Source organism: Dendropsophus ebraccatus, chromosome 6, assembly GCF_027789765.1.
Source record: "Dendropsophus ebraccatus isolate aDenEbr1 chromosome 6, aDenEbr1.pat, whole genome shotgun sequence".
NCBI lineage: Eukaryota > Metazoa > Chordata > Amphibia > Anura > Hylidae > Dendropsophus > Dendropsophus ebraccatus.
In genome coordinates this window covers 39,495,604-39,522,432 of record NC_091459.1, presented here as the reverse complement: position 1 = coordinate 39,522,432, position 26,829 = coordinate 39,495,604, and the positions used below count along the sequence as shown (strand labels likewise).

Below are 26,829 nucleotides of genomic sequence, written 5' to 3'. Positions count from 1 at the left end.
CCGCACACTCCATTGTGTGCACTGATGTCTCCTATGGCCACTGTTCAATGAATAGCGGCAACAGAAAACTGACATGTCAGTTTTTTGTGCCACCGCCTGGGATCCCTGTGTATACACTCCGGCCAGGATTCCATAGAAGGCAGCACTACGTAAGTTCCGTAGTAATCACGGCCATTGTTGTGTGAGCCAAATGCTGCGCTGTGTTTGACAGGCGAAGGGGCCATTGGCTCTCGGCATTGCCAATTACTCTTCAGCGGTATGCCTCCAGCCAGAAGAGGGCACTCTCTCCCCCAACATTGCAGCACAAGAGTGATGTCACTCGTTCACTCGCAAAGCGAAAGACAGAGGGTCAAAGCCAGCTGGGAGCACCACTGCAGCAGGTAAGTATAGCTTTTTTTTCTCCTCCATTTTTTACAGTCAGGAAAGACCACAGATGTTTGAAGGGGGCCTGACACATCAACTTCACAAACTAACAGTCCACTCTTAAAGATGTTCTTGCCACAAGATGATCACAGCTGTAACCAGAATAGAATTTCCCCTGCAGCGGACAGTGCTAAGGAGGTGTGGTATTACATGACGGCCATATAGATGGTTCGAGAGGCCATTTATGTAATACTAGGACAGCTTGTCAGCGGCACATACAGAGCATCTCTCCTTTCTGGTTTATAGGTCTGTGAGGTCCATGTGGATCTGGAGTGGCCATTTTGCATCATGTGCAGCTTTAGCTTTAAGCAGCTATATTGCTATGTACTGTTTTTGGAGACTTAAAGGGGTAGCGCGGCCATTTACTTTTTCTGCTTAACTAACACACACTACAAAGTTATATAACTTTATAATGTGTGTTAATAAGCTGTCTGGCACCGTAGGACTCCTTTAACTGTAGGGATGCTACAAGAGCTGCCATCGGTAGACGTGGGGATTAAGCTATAACAGCTAAATACTGAACTACTCAGAAGTGTCAATTATATTTCCAGATTTTTTTTTTTTTTGTAATTTTCGGGGAAATCCTCTCCAAGTAAATGCTAATGATTCATTTCTCAGTAAAGTCATGTCCTACATCACTTCTCTCATCTACAGCAGGCTACAAGGGATCCATTTCCCATGGTGACAATGCAGCTTTTTATGTTAATAAGGAAATATTTCTAGGCTAAAAATAATAAGAGATGAAAGTGAATCGATTCCTGCAGTGATACAACAGCGGGGGGTGAAACCCATGTCTGCATTTCATTCATACTCACTATAGGTTTACGTCATGCGAAATTAGCTTGTAGAAAGTTGTGGCTTATATTGTGTTTATTACGGATGCCTGAAATATCTGTAAGCCTGGAAAATTTTGCGGACGCTTGGAAGATTTCTTCTGGTTTTTAGCCGCTTAAAAGATTATATATGAGAAGTGTATTATCAGCAGTTCCCGTATACTGTATACTGCCACAGCCTGATTCCTTTCCTTTACAAGTGGGATGAAATTCACTGCAGGCTGTCTGTAAGCATCGCATTGAGAATACAGGCTGTATCCTGTTGATAGCTCCTGCGCAGGGCTAATATGGGAAATGGGAACTTCCCCGCAGCCATGCAGGTTATTTTTGGATCTCTGCTACCTGTAAAAGGCGCAGTAGCAATAATAGCTCAGTATTAGGGAATGTCTGTGTGTGTCCTGGTTAGATATGTATCCTGCAAACATTGACATTCTAGGTTGGTATGAGCTGCAGATCACCTTTAAGTCCAGAGCTCTCTCTGCCAACATAATCTAGTGCAGGGGTAGGGAACCTTGGCTCTCCTGCTGTTGCAAAACTACAACTCCCATCATGCCTGGGCAGCCAACGCTTTAGCTTCGGCTGTCCACGCATGATGGGAGTTGTAGTTTCGCAACAGCTGGAGAGCCATGGTTCCCTACCCTGATCTAGTATATCCTCTCAGAGGCTTTTCTGTCTTGTAATTTCTAATTATTTTCATTTTTGCACTTCCAGGCCTGACTACTTTGATGTATCATACATACACAAATGTAGAATAATAATTGCAAAAAAAATAAACAAAAATAATTTTACATATATATATATATATATATATATATATATATATATATTGTTCTTTCAAATCAACAATTGCCAGAGATTTACTGCTGTATATGCTTACCTGCTGCAGAAATTTACTTCTATTTAAAAAATCTCCAGTATTCTAGTACTTATCAACTGCTGTATACCCTGCAGGAAGTGGTGTATTCTTTCCTGTCTGGAGAGCAGGGATGGTCCGAAACTGCCGAACCCGAACGCTCGGCATCAGATTCCCGCTGTCTGGCCGCTCCGTGCAGCGGGTGAATACAGCGGGAGGACTGCCTGGAAAACTGGGATACAGCCTATGGCTATGGCTATATCCCAGTTTTCCAGGCGGTCCTCCCGCTGTATCCACCCTCTCCACGGAGCAGGCAGACAGCGGGAATCATTGCCGAGAGTTCAGGTTCGGACGGTTCGGACCATCCCTAGAGGAGAGGTTTTCAAGGGATTTGCTACTGCTCTGGACAGTTCCTAGCATGGACAGAGGTGTCAGCAGAGAGCACTGTGTCAGGCTTGAAAGATTACAGGACATACAGCAGAATACAGCAAATCTCTGGCACTTTCTGACATCAATTAATCTAAAAGAAAAACATTTTCGCTGGAGTACCCCTTTAAAAGAAATAATATTCTTAAAAAAAAAATCTAAAGTTTGAGTCTGTGAAAACATTGGGAGAGATTTATAGAGCTATGTAAAAAAAAGTCTCTGTTGCCCATCACAGCAACCAATTATAGCACTGCCTCATTTCTTATGGTGCTCTTGAAAAACCAAAACTTTGCTGCGATTGGCTGCTAGAGGCAGGCCAATTTTACATTTATGCTAAGTAGGCAAGAGGTAAGGTTTGTTTTTACAGTCTGGAAACACTGATCAGGGAACCATTTAGCTTAAGGGTGCCTTCACACCTACCGGATCCACAGCGGATCTCACTTCTGCGGATTCGAAGCGAGAACCGCTGCGGATCGGGTATCAATTCATCCCTATGATAGCACATATTCGCAGGGGAATTAACATCCCCCTGTGAATATGTGCTTTAACTCCCTAGTGCCCGCATCCCCCCATCCGGGCCACATCCCCCCATCAGCCCACCCCCAGCCCGGTCTCAGCTGAGCGGGACCGGAGCCGGGAGCCTCACTGCAGCCGCGCCGCCGAGCAGGTAATGTATGTAAGGCGTCGGGCCGTAGATGGGCTGATAGGGGGATGTGGCCGGGATGGGGGGGGATGTGCCGCCGCCGGGGATGGGGGACACGGCGGCGGGGCTGCGGGCACCAGGGAGTTAAAGCACATATTTACAGCGGGATGTTAATCCCGCTGCGAATATGTGCTATCATAGGGGTGAATTGATACCGGATCCGCAGCGGTTCTCGCTTCGAATCCGCAGAAGTGAGATCCACTGTGGATCCGGTAGGTGTGAAGGCACCCTAAAGGGGTTATCCAGCGCTACACAAAAATGGCCACTTTCTTCCAGAGACAGCCCCTCTCTTGTCTCCAGATTGGGTGGGTTTTGTAACCCATTTCCATTTAAGTGAATGGAGCTTAATTGCAAACTACACCTGAACTGGAGACAAGAGTCATGCTGTCTCTGGAAGTAAGCGGCCATGTTTTTGTAGCGCTGGATAACCCCTTTAATATTGAGGAGAAGAAAAAGACAGCGATATATTCACCTGCTGCAGGCTAGAGAGGTGCCAGCTAGCTTTTCCCTTTGTCTTCCGGGTTTTCAAACGCACGAGTGACGGATAGATTTTGCTGGCATGTGGAGGGGGCCTTACTCCATTGCAAATGGAATCCATAATGTACAGGGAAATCCACCAGAAAATCTGAACCAAACTGATAAATTTTGCATGCAGCCAAAATCATGCGGTCACCAATAGTTGTGCAATGTTGTTGGGATTGATCAATAACATTGCGGGCTACCGGTGACCACATGGGGACATGGGGGTCACATATTTTGGACATGATTACCTGATGGTAGTGGGATTTTGTTTGCAATTCTTCTGGTTCGTCCTTTGTTACGTTTGCAATTAAGTTCCATTCACTTCAGTGGAAATGAGTTGCAAAATCCCACCCAACCTGAAGACAAGAGGGGTGCTGTCCCTGGAAAAAAAAATGTGTCCATGTTCTTCTAAAGCTGGATAACCCCTTTAAAGGAGAACTATCAGCATGTTAGACTAATCTAACCTGCTAATAGCCCTCTATAGCGCCGGGGACACTAAAGAGGAAGGCATGTGTCTTACCTTCCTCCTCAACGCCAGTCCTGCGCTGTTAGTTGGGCTAAAGTCCATTCCAGAGCACCTGTAGTAACATTGCCGCGTCATCCGGCCCACCCCCTCCATCGATTATCATTAGAAGGGGTGGGTCGGATTCCGTGGCAGTGCTCCTAACAGTGCTCCAGAGCGGACTTTACCCTAACAGTGCGGGATCGGCGCCTGGGAGGAAGGTAACACATATTGTCCCCGGTGCTATAGAGGGCTATCAGGGCTGATAGTTCTCCCTTAAGTATTCTAGAAATATAACTGACTGTTAAGCTGTCAATACTTCCTCATTGGTTTTTTGCCATATGTTATATACGAGCAGGCTTGGTTCGGACGGCCATGCATGTATTCCTAATGGCGAGAGGTGTCTGCCAGTTTTTCTTTCCACTGACATCTCCTCTCCCCCCCCATATACATGAGATAGAAGGAAAATAAGAAGGTTCAGCTGACTGCTTAAATGTGCATTTTGTATTGGTTTTGCAGTCAAAAAGATTGGTAGTTTCAAAAGTATTAGAACTTTCATATGTGTATTTCTTCAAAGGGCAGTACGCCATCCCAGCTATGCGTGTAAAGTGTGACTAAGCAGCTTTATACTCGGGAACAAGCTATTTAACATTCCAAAATACTTAATGAAAGATTGCCATTCATTGAATTTTTGACCTATATAGCAGCTACAACCCTACTTCTATATCACTTTTATGACTTCTTGACTGCAAGGTGACCATCAGGTTTGTGCTTGGCTTTCAGTATAATTTGGTGGTCGCCTTAATGGAGAGAACAGGTTATGCTTCATCTTAGCACAACCTTCTCGCCTCCCCCTTTGTGGCAGGTCGTGCCCCGGCCACTCTCATTCACTTACCACTAAGTAATAAGTAGTGAAGCCTATGAGAATGAGACAGGGCTGCTGGGTCTACGACATGAAGAAGACCGACTGCAAATCAGCACTTATAACAGGTAGGTGTATAGAGGATGGGGGTTAATGCTCTGTTCACAGGAAGTCTATTACTCAACCACACTACGCTTCTGACTGTGGGAGGAAAGCCACACAAACATGTTCACATTACCATTATATAAGACGAGATCTACAATCCTGTATGCATGATGACTCCAGTCCAATGGGCATATAGCACCCCAAGGTGGTCTGAGCGTTACACATGTCAGAGGTTCATTTCCAGGTAATGGATACCAAGTCCTATGTCTTGGCAGAATTGTTGAGTTTGGCTCCTATTCATGTATATGTAGCGGTAGCAGTGGATGTCGTGATTATCACCATTTCATTCTAGATCTTTCAACAACAGCGCCGTCATTGTAAAAGGAGTATTTCGGTATATTAGTCTAAATGAGGAAATTGCAGTGTATGCAGCTTCTTAAAGCACCAGAGAATGTTTGATACTTCTTATTTATTACCTATCCTGACATCTTTTTCCTTAGAGTCACACTTTATTCAGTACTGGAGGACACTCTGTACTTCCGCATCATTTGGTTTGGGTGGTTGTACTTTATTGACAGGAAGGTAAACCTTCTATACTAAATGATCAATGGACAATTTCATGGTTGATTGGATTTCTCTCCCAGTGATAGGCATTTTTCACATAGTGTGTCAGGGCAACTCCCCTTCTGTACGGCTGTCTTCCACCATCCCCAAGTGCAGTGCTGACATCTCTCCTGGGGCACTGGTGCAATTGAAATGTTGTATTGTGTACTATATGTTACATACTGGATTTACTCTGCAGCCTTGTAATATAAATTGGTACATTCGCTTTAAGTGTTTCACATGGATAAAAGGGAAGCCCCTGCTGCGGTCCTTTTTTTGAACCACGGCCCTATTTCCGCATATGGCGCCGTTCTATTCCTGGCTACCGGCCGCTGGGAAGCTCTGGAGGCAGTCCGGCCCTCCCCCAGTTAGAGGAAACCCCCGCCTCTTTATGATGCCGCTCCATTGAGTGTAATGGAGCTGCATCATTTAGGGGTGGGGGTGTCCTCCTACTGGGGGGCAGGGCGGACCGCCTCCAGTGCTTAACCTCAGGCCTGGGATAGAACGGTGCTGTATGCAGGAATCGGGCCACGGTTCAAAAAAAGGACCGCAGCACCAGCTTCCCTGCCCCTGCGCCGTTCTATCCATGTGAAACACTTAAAGCGAATGTACTGATGGTACTTTCGCTTTAAAACCATAGTTTCCTCTAGTTTTTGTCCCAGTCTAGTAGGGGGTCCCTTTTTCTGACATTGGTATGACATTCATCTTATGTATTTTTATTTACCTCATTGTAGATATGTATTATTCTATTTTTTGCACCATATCACAGGGGCAGCCATCTTGCCTGAGCTGCTTTTAACAGCATTTCGAGATATGCTTTACAGCAACCTCATGGACCATAGGAAATAATAGTCTGGAGCTACCTCATTGTCTTCTAAGGGAGAGTTTTCAGGGCATGCTCTTTCACCTTTTGAGAGCACCTTTTAAAAAAGGTTTAGAATAAAACCTTGATTTAACGAGGACCTGTAGCAACCTCCGCAAAATGAGATTTTAGGATAGCTTAGGATGTCCTGATTACACTCTTTTAGGTTTCGTGCTATGCCCTCATGTTCCTGAGATATGTGGGCTGATGGTGTGTCTGACAATTCAGTTCATAGCCTGATGGATGTAAAATACATTTTTATAATGGGATTGAATGTCAAATGATAAACTTGACTATACAGTAGGGGGTTATATACTGTATGTATTATACATGTCTCGCAATGTAAAGTATTCGCACCCCCTGGACTGTATAATCACACCCGTCACTTGATATTCAATTCCATTACTTCCCATTATGACAATTAAAGGGGTATTCTGGCGAAACAAAACAATTATTATGAAACAAAACAATTCTTTAATAAAATTTATATAACTTTTTTCATGTTTCTATTGACTGGCAGCAGTAAGGGGCAACATGGCTCCTCTTCTGCCACGAGTGGCTGTGTCGGGAACTGCAGAGCTTCAGAAGCCCTGATCCTAGCACAGTTAGATATTACTACTAAGCTTGAAGGACATATGGTTATCTGGGTAAACATGCTTTACATCTGTCGAATCAACATTGGGACAAGCGGGCCAACTGTGACGCCTCCAGAAGCCTATGTGTCTGCAGCTGGCCCTGTACATATATATAATGGAGGTTATTAGACATGGATTCCCGAAACGTATTGTCAGGTATTATAACATAGTTCAATGCGTTCTATAGCTCACATTATTGCTATACTGTCCTACCGCTTATACCAATTGTATGCAGATATTTCACCATATAACCTGAATAAACAATAGGAGATGTTATACCGCCATTCATAGTCATTTTGGAACTTGAATTCCTGCCCAAACTGTTGCTCCCCTGTTGGGTGAATTTCCTCCCTTCACAGCTAAAAGGCTTCGACACACAGATCCTTTTTCTTTGTAACAATAAACCATCCTGAGCGTTCCTTTGGCAAGCCCGGGTGTTTTTACAATTGTGGTCTAGCGTTCGACTGACTGAATAATACCAGGTCTAACTGAGCACATGGCTCTTTCTTCTACATATGACTGAAACGCGTGCAGCTTTGTCAGAACCCTTTGAGATGGCTGGATAGATTGCAAAAGTATGTGGCTCTTAAAATGGTTCTTTAGGATTACAAAAGCATGGCTGTTCTTTTCCAGGAACAGCACCACACCTGTGCATCGCATGTGTCTGGCATATATGTAGCGCCCCTGAAGTCAGTGGGGATGAGAGTGGACAGTTGCTGCTCTGTGTTTGGAAGAAAGCAGAAATAGTTTTTAAGGCTATGTACACACAGGTTACGTTGTGTATTAATCACGTCCGTTGTTGCCGATGTCTAACAACAGCCGTGATTAATACACAACCTATGTGCAAGCACTTAGTGGGAATCCCGGCCGAAGTGAATACACATAGTATGACATGTAAGTTTTCTGCAGCCGCTATTCATTGAATAGTGGCCGCAGAGAACCTGTCAGTTCACACAATGGAGCGTGCGGCTCTTGCCGCGCACTCCATTGTGTGCAGCAGTGAATTCAGATGCGGGCGTGCAAGGATGCGCCTGCATCCAAATTTAGATGAAATGAAGATCCATACTGCAGTACCGGCCGGGATGATCTTCAGTAACATCAGCCGTTCTGTGATCCGGCCAGGTCACAGGACAGCTGGTGTTATATTAAATGTGAACATGGCCTAACAATGGATAACCACATTAAGGCTATGTTCACACTAAGTAAAAGTACAACGGCCGTACTTTATGCAGTGTGGAACATTGCCTTATCTTCTGTGGGATCCTGGCCGGAGCATATACACATCGTATAAGCTCCGGCCTGGATGCCGTGCGGCGCCGCAAATAACTGACATGTCAGTTTTCTGCGGCCGCAATTCAATGAATTGCGGCCGTAGGAAACCCTGTCAGTTCACACAATGAAGCGAGCGGCTCCGACCGCTTTTTTCATTATGTGCTGCAGAAGGTTCTGATGTGGGCGAGTGCTGATGTGCCCGCATCAGAACACTGCGGCCGGAAAGATCACTCGGTCGGTACTTAAGTACTGCCCGGGATGATCTGGGCAGAGACCGGCCGTTCCGTGACCCCGGCCGGGTCACGGAACGGCCGGTCTCTTACGTAGTGGGAACATAGCCTAAAGGGGTACTCCAGAGATGGAATTTAAAAAGAAAAATTGCTAATACATTGCTTTAATAAAGTAATATTACTAAATGAAAAATAAATAAAAATGTAAAAAATGATATACCTGTATAGTTTTTTATTTAAAAGGGTTCTCTGGGTGGGCTGTCTTTTTTTCATTATGATGTGGATGAAAGCAACGACATATACTTACCTCCCCAGTTCCAATGCTGGGGCCGGCATTACACTGCTCCCGGGCCTGGCTGCATCCTGGTCTGTGACAGCACTTAAGACGTGATGTTTCAAGCCCGCTCAGCCATTCAGCGGCTTTTGGGGCCTTCCTTTGCCGCTGAATGGCTGAGTGGGCTTGAAACGTGAGGCGGGCCCGATCACTGGTACCGGGGAGCCAATGTGAAAAAAAGGTCTCCCGCCTGAGGTACCCCTGAAAATATATACTTCTATCGAGTGGTAGCAGTAAGTGGCGACATGGGCCCCTCTGCTGCCACCAACGTTTGTGTCAGGAACTGCAGGGCTATCTAAGCTCTGATCTAGTGCTGCCGCACAGTGCTATACTGTGAGTGTCCATTGTAATAAATTTCAGCCGTTATTCTATACTGTGTCTGCACTGATGGCCAATTCCCCATAGACTTAAGTAGAGCGCATTATTTCATTGGAAATACTGCTGTATTTTTTACTCAAAATTACAGCCATATTTTGCTTTTATTTTACTGTGTGTTAACATAGCCTTAGTGTGTATTTTACCTATTGAAATCAATGAGAAAGTTAAAAATCACAAAAAACTGTTGTTGCGAATTCTGTTGCTGAAATGCTGCACATCTGCTGAAAAACTAGCAACTGCGAATTCTAAATACAAAGCTTTTTTTTCTTTTTTTTTGCAGAACATTTATTAGAACTTGCCTTGACATCTGCATTGGCAAATCCACACCAAAGTCCACATGATTTGGTGCAGTTTTTCTCCTATGGATTTTCGTTCAAAAGCCCTGTGCATTTTCTCTTGCCGGGATTTTTACCCCCAAATTATAGCTGTATTTTATTTATTGCTGTGTCAGTTCATTAGGGTAGTGCTCTAGCCATTCAGGAGCTCGCTGCATCATAATGAGTAAGGGTATGAGCACACTACAGAATCGGTGCGGATGACATCCCATGCATTCTGCCGCTCGCCCCCACATTCTCTCGTTTGACTCTCCGCCCTTTCCACAGACTCCATTCTATGTTCAGGCAGACATGTCAATTCTTTGGGCGGCCTGAGCATAGAATGCAGTCTATGGAAAAGGCAGGAAGTTATCCGCACAAATTCCATAGTGTGCGCATACCCTTATATTGCATGGGGTCCCATTAGAGATAAGTGTTCAGCCCGTGATATGCGGCCGTCACATGGACCATGTTTCATAGGCTGCACATGGATGCGTCAGTCCAGCCTTATTGTTTAGGTACATTTCAAGGCTGGAATTTGTGGCATTACAAAAAAATGTCAAACTTTCTGGACTTTCGGAAATTTTTTCTGTTGTTTTTCTGGTTACATAGAAACTTAAAAGATTGTCAGCAGAAAAAGACTATAGGGGTCAATTTATCAAACATGGTGTAAAGTGAAACTAACTCAGTTGCCCCTAGCAACCAATCAGATTCCACCTTTCATTTTTCACAGACTCTTTGGAAAATGAAAGGTGGAATCTGATTGGTTGCTAGGGGCAACTGAGCCAGTTTCACTTTACACCATGTTTGATAAATCTCCCCCCTATGAGATACATTATATTATTTCCTTATTCTTTTCAATATAAGGCCAAATAAAACCTTGTACTCTTCCTATATGGTGAAGGTAGCTTTGGAATGGTGTCATCTACTGACGTCAATGTCTTAAAATGCAATATTTTGTTCCAACATGGCTGTAGTTACTTGACTGCAGTCGAGTCCTAACAAATGATCTGCGCAGCCGTCTCTGGCTTCCTAGAAGCATTTTCTTCCAGGATTTTACTAACCGCATGAACCCATTTTTTACATTTAATGTTGATGTGAGGCCGCATTGATTTGCTGACGGCGCCTCAATGCACATGAATGGATGTGGGTCCATTACTGCTTAAAATCCTTATGTAATGGGTCCACTCAAGAAAGACTGCCAGATAAACAACTTGGACCTATATATCCTTAAGGTATATGGTAGCCTGTATTGAGAATGGAGATTTCTCAGTGACTCATCAATCTCTTCTATGGCCATTAAATATGAATAGTTTTCGGGAACCTGTCAGAACTGGAGACATTAGATATGCACTGTAATCCATGGGGGAAGCATTTTGTGCGCGCACACACATATTGACATTCTGTTCTGCTAGCTGTTAGAAAACACACTAGAAGGATGCACAGCGTCAATTTCTTACACCCCTCCGAACCTTGGCTATATAGATGATGTCTCTTTAGATTTGGATTTTCTTTGGTTTTAAAGGAAACCTGTCCTCACATATGAAACACCAAACCAACTGCTGGTCTCAAGAGTTAGGCCACATTCACGCATTTTGTAGTGCACCCTAAGCACTATGGACCCATTTATTTAAATAGCCCTGTTCACACATTTTGTATGTGTACGAGACCGTAATCCATGATGTAAAAGTATTGGGCAAATCCTAATATGGATCACTAGTGTCAGTAGGGTGGGTCTATGCATTGTGAACACCCTAAGGATGTACTTCCCTAGGTTGTACATAGCCGCGGACCAGTAGCTACACGCAACCTAGAGAAACCCATCCATAGGGTGTCCGTCATGCATGGACCCACCCTATACACACTGATGATCCCTACTAGGATCTGCCTGCGAGCCTACAGAACATGTAAATGAGGCCTAATCTTGCAGCCCTTGTGTTTGAACAGTACTGGGTTAGGCCTTATTCATACATTAGGAAATCTGGGTAAATTTCCCAACCCATAGGGTTCTATTGGGCATGAGCACCCTTTAGAGTTCCGGACAGCTTAAGATGCATTTTAGGAATCTGGAATTTCAGAGGCACTGCATGGCAGCTCGGGCAAGCGCCAGCACCATGGCAAGTGGCACTGGGTGCTGACGCCAGCCCTTTAACTGTACGCTTCAAATCAGGATTGCATAAGTTAAATGCAGTGCTATGATTGACCTGGCTTGGAGCCATTGTTTCCCGACCCTGTCACTCTCTCCTGTGGCCGGAGGCAGCTTCATACTGTACCTCTGGTCACAAGAGGCTGCTACCTACCCCCAACAGGCACATTCAGACTCATGCACATGCAGAACCAGAAGAGCGAAGAAGAAGCCTACCAGGAGCACTGCTGCGGCCTACACAGTGAGAGCACTGGTGGTTTCCTGAAGTCTCCTGAAAGGCTTCATAATCACTGTTTCCTGACCGTAAAAATGGTCACGGACGTGTGTAAGGGGCCTTACTGCAGCCCATTCACTTCAATAGGAGCTGAGTGGCAATAGCTCAGCACAGCCGCTACACAATACACGAAGATTTCCACTTCATGGTGTATATGGGCGCTGTGGCTCAGCCACATAACTCATAGTTGCCTGGTGTCTGTTTACACAGGCAGGTGACTAAGGCCTTATTCACACCTTCCGTAATTTTGTCCGCAATACGTACTTGAGTTATCACCCATTGATTTTTAGAGGGCTATTCACACCATCAGTAAATTACGAGTCCGCATTCTGATCCACAAAAAAGGGATGTGTCCGAGTGTGAATACGTTTTTGTTTTTTTTTACAGATTCACCATTAGAAGTTAATAGGATCCACTATTTTTTATGAATTGTAACCTTTTGGCATCTGTATTGTCCACAAAAAATGTGGATCTGCAATAGGTAAACTGGTTACATCTTTTTTTTTTTTACATACGGATTGCGGATGCAATACGGATACACACAATCCATATTTTCGGAGGATTGCGAACATTGTTAGCAGAAAGAATATAAAAAAAAACACTGAATGTGGACATTATATCTAATGTTAGGATATGTTTTTAGCCATACTGCTTTGGAGTCTCTGATAATTTGCTGTCCTTAGTAGTCTATGACTTTATAATATGTGGTACAGCACAGTACAAGCCTTTGCAGACATCATGCCTTCATCTGTTGCTCTACAGTGTTGCACAGGGTGTTGATGACATATGAGGGTTTTTAACCATAATGCAATATGCGTATATACCACAAAAATTCACACTTCGGCTCTCTCAGCCTTCTTGCAAATCCAATGCAGTTAGCTCAGGGAGTTATACTAAAAATGTGAACAGTAATGCCTCAGTTCCTGAACACCTCAATGTTCCACCAATTCGGAATGTGGACAAAATTTCTTTTTGAAGTTTTGCTCAGTACTCCAACATTGTTTGGTATCTGAACAAAATAAGGGGAGACAACTGTCAGCTGAACTATTGTTCAGCTGACAGTTGTTGAGGTGATGGGGAACACCAAGGTTACAGGAGCAGGGATTCCCGTCATTATGACAGGAATCCCTGCTTCTTTACAGGGTGTTCCAAGCAGCAGCAGAGAGAGAAAGGCAGGAACGGGTGGCTGTTTAAACTTGCTGCGCACTCCTGCTTCTCTCAGTTGCAGGGAACACCCTGTAAAGAAGCTGAGATTCCCATCATAATGACGAGAACCCCTGCTCAAAACAGGTGTTTCCCGCACCTGTTTAGAGTGGGGATTACCATCATTATGATAGGAATCCCCGCTCCTTTACAGTAAGTTGTGGTGCTAGATGCACCGCTACTTACTGATAGTCTTTACACTGTGGGCCGGGTGCTCTGCACCTGATCCATGGAGTGTGAAAACCAATTATAGAAATTTACATTGTTCCCCTATGGGAACACACAGCTCGGTTCTCAAACTGCTCAGTTCTGGAACAGCTCTCCAGAACCAATTATGTTCAAGAATGGAGCTACCACTGTAGTTGGGTTAATACCAGAGATGAACGTCACTTGAGCATGCTCGAGTCTGATTGTGCGGCATTTGAATACCGGTGGCCGGTTATTTACCGGAAGATTATCAGCAATTTGACCTCAGACAGAAGGGGGGGAAGAAGGAGATTAGAGTGGAGATGGAGTGAACAGCTCACACACAGTTTTCTGTGTCTTCAGCACAAAGCAGCAGCAGCTCAGAACGGGGGGGGGGAAGGATACTGAAATTATAATAATAAGTAGATCATCATCAGATGTGACAGATATCTGTAACTCCCTTTAGCTGTAGCTCTGCTCACTGACTGACAACTATGCTGCCAGTCAGTTTCTCTGCTCAGATGTTTTTGTTTGGAGCCAGGAACCTGGTCCAATCAGCTCTGGCCTGGTCTCCTGGCTCCCTATAAGTTGTTCTTGGGGACTGCAGTAGTTGCCGGCTATTGCAGTATTATATTCCCTATACAGCATACCCTGTTCCTATCCTTGTGATTTATTCTGTATTCCTGACTTCTTGCTGGACCTTCTGACTCTTCTTGTTTGAAGCCTGCCCTGACTCTTGCTTGACTTTTGACTTTGCCTTTTGTCTGGTGATTCAGTACCTCTGCGTCTTATCAGTTATTACCTGTACCGTCAACTTCTCTCTATTGTGTGTTTTCTGTCTTGTGTTGTTCAGTGTTTCACCTGTGGCAGACAGGGACCGTCTTCAAGCTACCCACTGCCATTTAGGACTTAATGTGGTAAGTAGGTATGGGTACAGGTCTGGGTGTCAGTTTAGGGCTCACTTGTCTGTGTCGCTCTCCCTGTTTGCTGACGGTTCGTGACAATATCAAACAGCCTGCACCACATTGATAAAGCTGGTGCTTTTAAAGATTCTCTAAGCTTGCACATAGACAGTTTCATTAAATGTAGGCCAATGTGTGGGGCGGCATGCTCCCTTCTCTATGAACATCTAGGCACAGCAACTCTGCCTAGCATCGGCAGGGTTGCAGCCATCAGATGTGGATGGTCTATCCCGAGGATCGGCTTTCAGTTAAAAACTTGTTAAAAAAAATTTTTTTTAAACTTTTTTGTATAGCAACCAACCTAATGTTAAAGAAAATATATCTTCCCATTACCACAGAAATAAAGCGACAGAGTCAGTTCTTTCATTCTGGATACTAGACCTATACATTATCTAGTATTCCATTTCCTTTGTTTCTGTGAGTAACAGTATAATAGACGCTGGTGAGCCCAGCCATGCTTGACTAATCTGTGAGTTGAACGTCTTGTGACCTGACGGGAGAAGTCATTTCACTAATGTTCGCTTCTTGGCTTATTAGATTAGTTTTGCTTAAGCAGTTGTGTTGCTTAGATAGTATTTAGAGTGGGATTGCTTATTGCTGGGTACGGTCGTGTGCACAACATAAATGCCAGCTTTTCATCACATAGTCATTCGTTTTGGCTGCTACCCCTGAATCTGTTGTCGTGAGTGGATTTGTCCATGTCTCCTGCACCATACCTTACCTCCGGCCCAGCCTGGAGAGCCCAGTGGCAGAGTGCTGAAGCATGACAACAATTGTTCATGACTTTGATGCTTACACTGAGTGCCATGACCCGATCACTTGTTCTGCTTTAGATTTGCAAACACATGTTTGAGAGTCATGGAGTTTCACATGTTTATTTAGTCTAGTTTCTATTGTTCTAGGTACAGAAACTAATCCAGATGCAGGTGAAATGCTATATTGTAAGGAAAAGCATAGATAAAATCACATATCCCTTACCTGTACACTAATTAAAGGAGAAGTCTGGTGAAAATTTTTATTAAAGTATTGTATTGCCCCCCAAAAGTTATATAAATCACCAATATACACTTATTACGGGAAATGCTTATAAAGTGCTTTTTTCCCTGCAATTATTACTGCATCAAGGCTTCACTTCCTGGATAAAATGGTGATGTCACTTCCTGGATAAAATGGTGATGTCACTACCCGACTCCCAGAGCTGTGTGGTCAAGTTGAAAGACCAATGACAGCATTGATCAGACTACATCGTTCATGTAGGCTGATCGTTGCCTTCTATTACACGGCACGAATATTGGCCGAATATGGCCGATAATCATTCCGTGTAATAGGGCTTTAAAGGGGTAGTCCACCCAAAAAATTTTTATTTCAAATCAACTGGTGCCATAAAGTGCCAGAGATTTGTAATTCACTTCTATTAAAAAATCTTAAGTCTTCCAGTACTTATCAGCTGCTGTGTGTCCAGCAGGAAGTGGTGTTTTCTTTCCTGTCTGACCCAGTGCTCTCTGTTGCCTCCTCTGTCCATGTCAGGAACTGTCCAAAGCAGGAGCAAATCCCCATAGAAAACCTCTCCTGCTCTCCAGACTGGAAATAATACAACTTCCTGTTGGGCATACAGCAGCTGATAAGTACTGGAAGGCTTGAGATTTTTTAATAGAAGTAAATTACAAATCTCTGGCACTTCATGGTAGCAGTTGATTTGAAAGAAAAAAATTTTTGGTGGACTACCCCTTTAACCTCCAAATTAGTGTGAACAAAGTCAGTTTGCATCCAGCTATATGAAATAGAGGTTAAATAGAGTTTTACTATTTAAAGGATTACAACCTAGAAATGACTGATAAAAGTAAACAGAAGGTAAATCTTGGCCGCACTGTCATCTACCTAGAACAAACATTCTTGCACAAAAATGTCACCGTGGCATGTAGTCAGGCAGCCTCCACCCTAAGAGCCCGGCTTTGCATGAAGTTCCCAACATTCAGGGTGTTAATCAAAAACAAAAAAGTGCTATTTGTCCAGTGCAGCCACTGCTCCCTGTCTACCGCTGGTGTCCTTTACCTCTGTGACGTCTAATCACAAGAACCGGGAGATACAGTAGACCAGTGGGGCTTAGCAGCGCCCGCACTGGACTGGTCAGCTGTTTTAGTACAGTAGTGTGAAGATTTAAAAAAGAACTATCAGCAGGTTAGACAAATCTCACCTGCTGATAACCCCCTATAGCGCCCGGGATGCTGAGAAGGAAGGTATGCATCTTTACTTCCTCCTCGGCATTGGTCCCACGCTATTAGTTGGCGTAATCTTTGCCCGAGAGCGATGCCCTGCCCCCACAGCGTCATTTGGCTGGCCCCTCCATTAATAATCAATGGAGCAGGCAGCCTCCCAGCCGAAGATTACGATGGCTAACGTTGCAGGACCAGCGCTGAGGAGAAAGGTATGGCACATACCTTCTTCCTCAGTGTCCTAGGCTCTGTAGGGGGCTATCAGTGAATCAGCACTGATTAGGAGCTCCTGGCATTATAATGAATAATGATGCAAGGAGCACCACATTCCGTTCCACATTGTCCGTATATACTGACCGTGCACGGGATGTGTGAATACCTCTCAATCTCCATGTTATCCGCCACCCAGAAAAAAGCCAATCCACCCCATTCCTGATAGTTTTTTGTTCTTTTTCTGGTCATCTCCAGCCTAGAACACGCTATCCACTACTACTGTCATAAACTCTTTTCCTTTTATTTTCACAGGCCATGTAAAAACTTCAACTTCCAGAATAGGAATAAGCTCACTACACACATACACAACTTTGGGATTTATTGGTTAATAATTTTGTCTGGCGGGAATACCCCTTTTTACGTATATTTGCACATACTGTGTTTTACAGGTTTTGTATGCCTTTTGAGTGATTTGGGCTTGTTTATATACATAGAGTGTGTTTTTCAGGTAACAGACAGCGGTTTATCGCCACTCTAAGGTCAGACATGTGACCTATAGGTGCATCGGTACTTTACCTTTCTGTGTGAACAGTGAAATAACATGATGTGATTAAAAGGCCATACAAGATTAGTAAAGCAAACAAGGCACAGATCACAGTAGCTGTGATATTTTCCTAATGTCATACAGAAGTGAAGTAGTCTTTCGAACCTTCAGCGGATTCTTGGCAGCTGTGCGCCAAGAATCCTGGATGCCATCATTTTTATATGTAGAGCGCCCTTAGTATATGGCACCACTGTTTCAAGTGACCTACATCGTCATACAAAAAACAAATATAATTAAATCTGACAATGCCCACAGACAGTGAGGCTGTGACATTTACTGAGTATAGCAGTGGGCAAGAGAATGTCTTCAGTGAAGAGTATGTGCCGTATGAACTGAAGATTTTGTTAAAGAAATATTTGTCTATGTAAAGCGAATGCACCATCACTGCTTTGGGTTTTTTATATAAATTACTCTGCACCGGTGCGGGGAGGCCAGTGGTGCAGTCCTTTTTTTGAACCACTGCCTGGTTCCCGAGTACGGCACTGGTCTATTCCTGAGCACCGGCCAGGCATGAAGCACTGGGTCAGGCCCGCTAGCCCCCAGTTTGATGAAACCCCTCCCCTTTGTGACAAGGCTCCATTAAAGGGGTTATCCAGCGCTACAAAAACATGGCCACTTTTCCCCCTACTGTTGTCTCCAGTTCAGGTGCAGTTTGCAATTAAGCTCCATTTACTTCAATGGAACTCAGTTTCAAAACCCCACCCAAACTGGAGACAACAGTAGGGGGAAAGTGGCCATGTTTTTGTAGTGCTGGATAACCCCTTTAATTCTAATCCATGAAGCCCCCAGTGCTTCATGCCAGGACAGTTCCCGGGAATAGACCTGCGTGGTAACCGATTGACGGTTCAAAAAAAGGACCACCCCATCGGCATCCCCGCATCGGCGCCAATCCATTTAGGTAAAAAAAAAACAAAGCGATGTACCCGATGGTACATTCACTTTAAACAAACTTTATACCTTAGGTTGGTTTCACAGACTTTGGTATCGGCTCTTGACAGTATCAACCGCTTCTTCGACAGAGAAGGAAGCATATCATGTGTCTTTACTGTTCCATTTTTTTGGACGGACATAAAATTTGTTGATGCACAATTTTTTTTCCGTCAAAAAAAAAAACAGAACATGAACAGAAAGTGCACATCCGTTTTTTTTTTACATTATAGTGAACAATGACTGTTCATGTCTGTTTGCTCCGTCATCATCAGTTTTTTTCACTGAGCATGTGCAGAAGAGGAGAGAAACCAGGAAGAAATATAAACTGATATGCAAACAGATGCCGACTGAAGCAAATGGATGTCCAAGTCAGGGCCATAACTCAGTTTTGTATCTTTTTGGACAACTGCAAAACAAACATTGTGCCAACATTGCCCCAAACTGAGGACAGGAAATGTGCTGTTTCTAGAATGAAGCAGCCATGTTTTTGTAAGCCTGGATAACCCCCTTTAAAAAGACATTGAAGTGTCAAATTTTACTGTCAGTAATGCAGACAACTACATTCCTAGGAGCAATTATATATATGTGGCGCTCTATCTATATGACTACATTCATGCAGGACATAAATACCTTTACATAAGAACATTTCTGAGCACTTCTAAAATTCTGAGTAAATGTTTTATAAGAAGCAAGAACCCAAAGAACAAAGTCAAAGGACTGAATCAGATGCAGAGAATAACAGTATAACCAACACTATAACCTAGTCACAAAATTGTAGGATCAGAGTCACAATTTTTCACAGAAAAAAAATTAAAGGGGTTATCCAGCATTGAAAAAAACAAGGCAGATTTCTTCCAAAAAGGACTCCATTCATTTCAATGGAACTATGGTAAGTTTCCAATCCTGGATAACCCTTTATTTACATGTTCAGAGAAGTGAGCTCCATGGAAGGTGAGACATATCCACTCCTGCAGATCTGTATGTGTGATGTATGTTTCCACAACTGAGCCATCTATTTCTGTGCTAGTAATATGACAGCAGAACCGTGTTACTAGATACACTCAGATGCACCCAGCCCGACATTCAATTATTATAATGTTTTTTTTACCTGTTTAGTTTTCAGGATTATACTATATTGTGTAGTAGGTTGTTCTGTTCTTAAGAAATGCAAGTCAAAAGGAAATGCTTATTTTACACAACAGAACCCACATTTTCCATTGTCCTTACACAGATTACAACGTGCTAGATTCAGCATGGGAAGAATACAGGAAATGCAGTACGTCATTACAGGGAGGAGGGTGGTTTCCAACAGGAAATAGGTCTGTAATGTGTGTAATGAGGAAAACACTAGAGGAATATATATATATATATATATATATATATATATATATATATATATATGTGACTACATTGCAATGGTGACTATGACTATGTGTAGAGCATTCACATGGTTATTGACTCACCATTGCAATGTAGTCTTATGAATTTGACAAGTGTTATTATTTCACATTTTTTTGTCACCCCGTTGACTTAATTTCTTATGAAAACACATGTAAGTATTTATAAAAAGAGTAGTAAGAAAAACTTACATATCCTGTCTGCTTCCCCATATATACTTAGTTTTAGTCCAAACATTATTGGATACTATATAGGGAGTTGTGACAAGAGGACTCTTGACATCTTAAATGGTCACTGTTTCAACAAACATTGCATAAATTAATTGTTTTTTTTATATATATATATATATATATATATATATATATTTCATTCACTTTGAGAAAAAAAAAACTGATTGCATGCTGCCCATACAAGTCGATGGAAGGGGGAGGGGGGCGATGAGTGAGATGGGAGAGGGACTGAGCTCAGAGAACAGAGGGAGAGAGAAACACACACAGACTACCAAAAGACTACGCTAGCAATCTTACCCCATTGCTTGATGTACATCATAGACAGTTTAAATTGCTCACTTCTTGCTGGTAATAATATATATATACAGTATATATATATATATATATATATATATATATATATTCGCTTCTGTGTCTTGAGTAATGTAAAACCCATTGGTTTTGCAGCCAGGGAGAGTCTGAGGGAAATCCCACACAACACACGGTGCCGTCACTATCTCACCATGCCGCGCCGCTGATGGATCTGCGTCTGGTGATGTACCAGGCTAATGATTCATCATTGGGGCGGGAGTGTAATCCATGGATCGGAAGGGGTCATAAAACCCGAGAACCCCCCTCCATGACACTCAGTCTAAAAACACAGTTGGGTAGCTGGTAATAAAATATATGTGTAAATGTGGCCTCAGTGTCTTTATTTATATAAGGTCAATTGGTTTATCTGTCAGACAATGTTCACACATTGTATTTTGGTCAGTATGTCGGTCAGTTTTTTGGTCAGTATTTTTAGCCAAAACCAGGAATGGAACAAATATTGGACCTGGTGATGTATTGCCAGTGGAACTTTAGTATATCACAAGCCCCCATTTAAATCAGTCAGAATGTAATGCATTACTCCCAGACCCTGCTAAATAAAGAGCAAACTGATATTTTATGAGCCAAATGGTATATAAAGCTGAATGTAATGTAAGATGGGTCATATTGCTCTGTGTGTCTACAGAATACTGTTACTGTTTTCCTCTGTATTCCTTATCTTAACAAACCAGGAAAAGGCTGGAATGCAGAGCTAATGATTTTTGCCCTCGTGATGTCATGTGAGTTCTGTATTTCTGATTGAATTGACATTTTTGTTCCATTTTTGACAAAAACTAAACTAGAAAATTCTGCTGATACCAGTGTAAGAATAGGAAGGTAGCAGCCAAAGTGAAAACTGACTGCCTTAGCATCTGTAAGACCACCCATGGCTCACAGTACAGCTCAGTGATCTATATACAGGAATATTTTGGATCTTTTTCTGTCTGAAATAGTTCCTTTACACAGGTTTAACCTGAAGCTAATGCAGTATTATCATAAATTAAAAGTCTGTCTACAGCAAGAATATGGGATTCATAATTTTTTGGGGGGGTTGCATTAGGTAATCCATTACATATATATTAAACTAAATTTAAAATTATTTTGAATGATCAGCTGGTTGAGCCTCCCATAGAGTCATATGGTTCTGCCTCCCATAGAGTCATATGGTTTATCCTTCCATAGAGTCACATGTTTGAGCCTCCTTATAGTACCAGCAGATCATCAGAAAGTCACACCATTCCTCAAATTGCATAAAATATAAGTAATAGAAAACATCCTTTGTCTTTAGCAGATGCTTTGGCCTCTACAAGCCAAGGGTTGGTAAGAGTATTTTATAAGCTTGGCAAGAGAAAGGAAAATCAATTTATCTTGGAATGGCTATGCCGGATATCTGATTACTTTGAATTGCTCTTAGCAATATATAAATTTAGTCGGAATACCTAAGAATTAGCCATGCTCTAGTTACCTAGTATAGTTTCTGTTGCAGTTCCTCGAGCACTGAGCTTGGCAACCATGGCTATGTGAGGTTTCACTTGTTTGCCTATATGTGACTTTGTCAGAATGGTATACATGTAGATCCTGGGCCCCCTTCACCACCCCCACCCTGCACAACTTCTCTCTTTGGTCGCTAGCTGCAGCCGACCTGCAAATTTAGGCTCCATCTTTTGGTTTATTAATGGACCCATTGATGCAACACAAGCAACCCGGGGTGTTGGTGACTTGGCTCTATGTATTGTAGTGGCACCACAGCCACCCAACCATCCTTATTTCATGGTGCACTCTGACAGCTTCCCCTTGTAACAGAAACGGGAGGGGTTACTATCATTTTTAAAGGGGAAGTATCACCTAGATTTTCTTTTACTGATTAAAGTGAGATACTAAAAAATGTTCTTTTATTCTAATCTGTTTCTATTCTCTATTTTTTTTGTACATTGTTATGGGGGCTGACATCTTGCCTAAGCTGTTCTTAATAACATTTAGTGACATGCTTTACGGCAAGACTCATGGACATAGACAACAATAGACAGACCCTGCCCCCGTGAGATGAATGTGAAATATTACTGAACGTACTTTGTGACCTAGAAAGAGGTCATTCTACAGTGAGTTACTATTGCCTCCTCTACCTACTGGTGTCACATGATGCTATAATGCTGTATAGATCACTTTACAGCAGCCTCCTCTTATCACCACAAACAGAACAGGAAGTTTAAGCCCCAGTAGTGAGAATAAAAACTGCAAGATTTTAGGATTATTTTATAATATATAGATAGAAAAATGGAAAATTAGAAAAAGCAATTTAGACAATAGATCATTTTTCTGATGACACATTCCCTGTAACTCAGACCCGTCAGTAAAGGCACTGTACAATAGGGCTTGAAGTAGGAGTAGATCTGCCTACCCTGAACCATAGACCTGCTATAAGACATGCTTCTTCTTATCTAGGTATTGCGATTGGTCTGAATGGGGTAAACGGGGGGAAAGCGTTTCAGTGATTGTGTAGAGCAGATGTTTCTACTAAAAGTCTCATTTCTGATATTTTTGGACTCTTAATGCACCCCAACCCAGATGAGGAGACTAAGTAACTCCTATATGGACAAATGGGAAGGGGTCTTTCAACGCCAGCTCTCTTAAGAGGTATGGCATGTTATCTGGAACAGAGAGGCTAAGACATCTATTTGCTCTACCTATAAGGAGGACCAGTACAAGATAATGATGATCTGGTATTATGAGCCAAAGAGTCCTATTACATGGAGCAATTTTTAATGATTAACGATAAAAGATCGCCAACAAAATTGATTATCGTTAACCTTAAATCGTTCACCATATTACACAGAACAATGGTGTTAGCTACGATCGTTATTGCGATCATTACTACGATCGTTTACTCCATCTGTTCCCAGCAAAACAATAAACAATGTGCAATTACACTGAACGATTCGTGAAAAAATGCTTAAAGCGAACAAATATAGAATTACAGCAAACAATTACTGAACGATTAACGATAATTTTAGGTTCAGCTCTAAATCAACGACATACGAACTATTTTTTTAATCGTTCGCTTGCAATTACACAGAACGAATATCGTTTAAATTTAAACGATATACCGATTTTTTGCACGATAATCGTCCCGTGTAAGAGGGGCCTTAGTTCGGTACTAAAAGGGTAATTGCTGTTTTCGATAAATCTATATGAAAAGCTCTTGCGTGTTGGGGGTGGTCTGGGTTGCATGGAGCGCGGTGATAATCTATGCATTGTTTTGCCGATTAGATTGGCTGCAGCAGAGTCTCTGTAACAAACAGCGCACTGTCCTCTAAGGAAATGTGAGGCTGCATTTAAAGCAAATCTGCAGATTAGGCACATTCAGCTCCTCTTGTCCTGCTACAGGCTGCCAAACGATTTCCCTGACACATGGCACTCCTAGTATTGCCGCAGCAGTGTCTGCTCCATAGAAGGTTTCTTTATAAACGAAGGGAATTCTATTGTAGGAAATAGTGAGCCGCCGATGAAAGGAAGAGGAAGTGAAGACATGTCTCCTGCATCTTTTGCCGGCTGCTCTATCCTGATGTGAATGGAGCGATTACAGAGCACGACTACCTTCTGGTGACGTACTGTATTGTGTTCTCCTATTTAGATAGAAGAAAACACTGCGGCCATCAGAATGTAGAGTGCACGTCGGTGAATGAGATGAAATGGATTGTAATGTAGAACCTCTCCATTTGTTTCACTTTCTCATTACACGTTAGACGGTTGGACAGATGCAGGTGAGATGTGTGACGTTATAAGTTATGGATGTCATCGCTTGCTTATTTACTTGTGCAGCAGACAGTGATAATGGTGCGGGCTTCCCAGATCTTTTGCACTATTGACATTCGAAACAGCTTTGCATAGTAAGCACAGTGCTAATGAATTATGTTCCCTCTCTGCTACCTTCTAAGTGTTATTTTATTGACCCCTTTTTTTAAGTTCTGTTGAAAGTTTTTTTGTTTGTTTACTATTTAGACATTGAGCGGAAATTTAACACTTTTATCGGTATCCCCATCTATGTGACATCCTGGTTTCTTTACCTCTAAAATAGCCCCATAGCTTTGTAAGAATCCTTTTTTCTTAGTGATTTACACATGACATTGTAAGGAAAAGTATCATTTTCTATCTCATTTTTACACTTTTTTTAGGGAAGAAAGGATATGCAAAAAAGCTCTCACACCACTCAGGCTAAGTGGTGTCCCTTCAAGTCAGTGTTTCACTCCATCTAGGAGTCTTAGAACATTTACTGGGGATGTATGCCAAGCCCTAAATCGCTCCAAAAGGAAAGACTTCCCATCTGCTAGACAAATAATACACTGACTAGAAGAGGCACCACTTTGCCTAAATGGTGTGAGAGCTATTTTGCATATTTTTTCTTCCCAGAATTCTTAGTGGCGCAGGACTGCCCAATAAATCTCTGTCCATCTTTATGAAGGATTCTTCTTAAGGAAAACTAGTGTCCCATTGACCAAAACCTTTTTTAAAAACCCAAAAGGCTGCAGCCAAAAGTTACCTGACAATCTGTAGTGATTAGTTTCTTGTTCTCAGTTGTCCCTGAGCTCATGGGCAGAGCCTAGTTACTATGATGACTCCCATGAAATTACACAGGAGAGGGGATCCTGCTCCCCTATATTTCTATAGGTCACTATCAAAAGCAGCAGCATGGAGGATAATATAAAGCAGTTCTGAGTAGAGATGAGCGAACCTGGAGCATGCTCGAGTCGATCCGAACCTGAACTTTCAGCATTTGATTAGCGGTGGCTGCTGAAGTTGGATAAAGCCCTAAGGCTATGTGGAAAACATGGATATAGTCATTGGCTGTATCCATGTTTTCCAGACAACCTTAGCGCTTTATCCAAGTTCAGCAGCCCCAGCTAATCAAATACCGTTCAGGTTCGGATCGACCCGAACCCGGTTCGCTCATCTCTAGTTCTAAGCAGTCTAAGCTGTGAATTCAACACTGGATTCACACTTACTAGGTCTTTCAGCAGCTTTTTGCTGAAAATTCCTCTTCTAGCCTTTCTTTGGAATGAATGATGAATTTAAGATTGGGAAGAGGAAACCATGATAGGTTGAGAAGCATAGGTTACAAAGTTTCTTATATCCGCTCGTGCTGTTATACATGGTTGTGTTGTCCCATTTGTCCTGGAGGGGGCCCTTTTACGATGTACATATGTTCTAATAGAGCATTTATAAAGAGTATCCTAATGGACAAGTTTATAGTTGTATACAAGTAACATTAGGACTTATTACATACAGTGGTGTAAGGGGGCATTAACATGCTCTCTACTTGGTCCAAAAATATAGATGTTTTGCTACAAAATGGAATTCAGTGCTCCCGGCATCATCATTCATTATGATGCAGGAAGCTCCAAAACGGTACAAATCTTCAGACTACTGTACTGACATCCGGTGCCAGTACAGTAGCTTGACTATTTAAACAGTTTCATGGATCATGCACGGAATCTGTGATTATTCCAGAACTCACATCCATCAAGTTTAACCTGTTAAAAGGACAACACTAGACTGAATACCCTGATTTGATGAAAAAATCCAAATAGGGCATTCTCTAAATCCCCTCTAAAAGAAAAGTAAAAATTTTTCTTACTTCTCAAAACCTTAAAGTGACTCTGTAACCACAATCTGCCCCCAAAACCACTTGTACCTTTGGATAGCTGCTTTTAATTCAATATCTGGCCTGGGGTCCGTTCGGCAGGTGATGCAGTTATTGTCCTAAAAAACAACTTTTACATTTCCAGCCCTGTGTCAAATTGGCATGACTTATAGAGTGTCTATACTTTAGGCTTTCACTGCCCCTCCACCCCTCCTCCCTGCCCTCTTCACCATTAGGAACGCCCCTGGGCAGCATTTCTCCTATTTATCACTTGTCTGAACACAGGTGCCTTAACGATCCAACACATGTGCAGTGTCCAGACAGGTGATGAATAGGAGAAATGCTGCCTGGGGGCATTCCTAATGGTGAAGAGGGTGGGAAGGAGGATTGGAGGGGCAGTACAAGCCTAGGGCATAGACACTCTAGGCCTCGCCAATTTGACACAGGGCTGCAAATTGAAAAGTTGTTTTTTAGGACAATAGCTGCTTCACCTGCCGAATGGACCCCAGGCCAGATCTTAGATTAAAAGCATCCATCCGAAGGTACAAACGGTTTGGGGGAGTCAGATTGTGGGTACAGAGTCGCTTTAAAGTTCCCTAAACACAACTGTTGCTTAGACCTTTC

General features: G+C 42.7%; 1 protein-coding gene across 7 annotated transcripts in view; it reads left to right on the top strand.

Annotated features, from left to right (window-relative positions):
• FYN (FYN proto-oncogene, Src family tyrosine kinase) overlaps positions 1–26,829 on the top strand; it is a 145,396-nt gene that overhangs the window by 46,215 nt on the left and 72,352 nt on the right. Inside the window, exon 1 of one of the 7 annotated variants that reach the window (XM_069974855.1) lies at positions 4,465–4,483. The exons of the other annotated variants lie outside the window; for them this stretch is intronic. The gene's annotated coding sequence lies outside the window, so the exon portion shown is untranslated. Of the gene's footprint in view, positions 1–4,464; positions 4,484–26,829 lie in introns of those variants that run through there. 7 annotated transcript variants of the gene reach the window in all.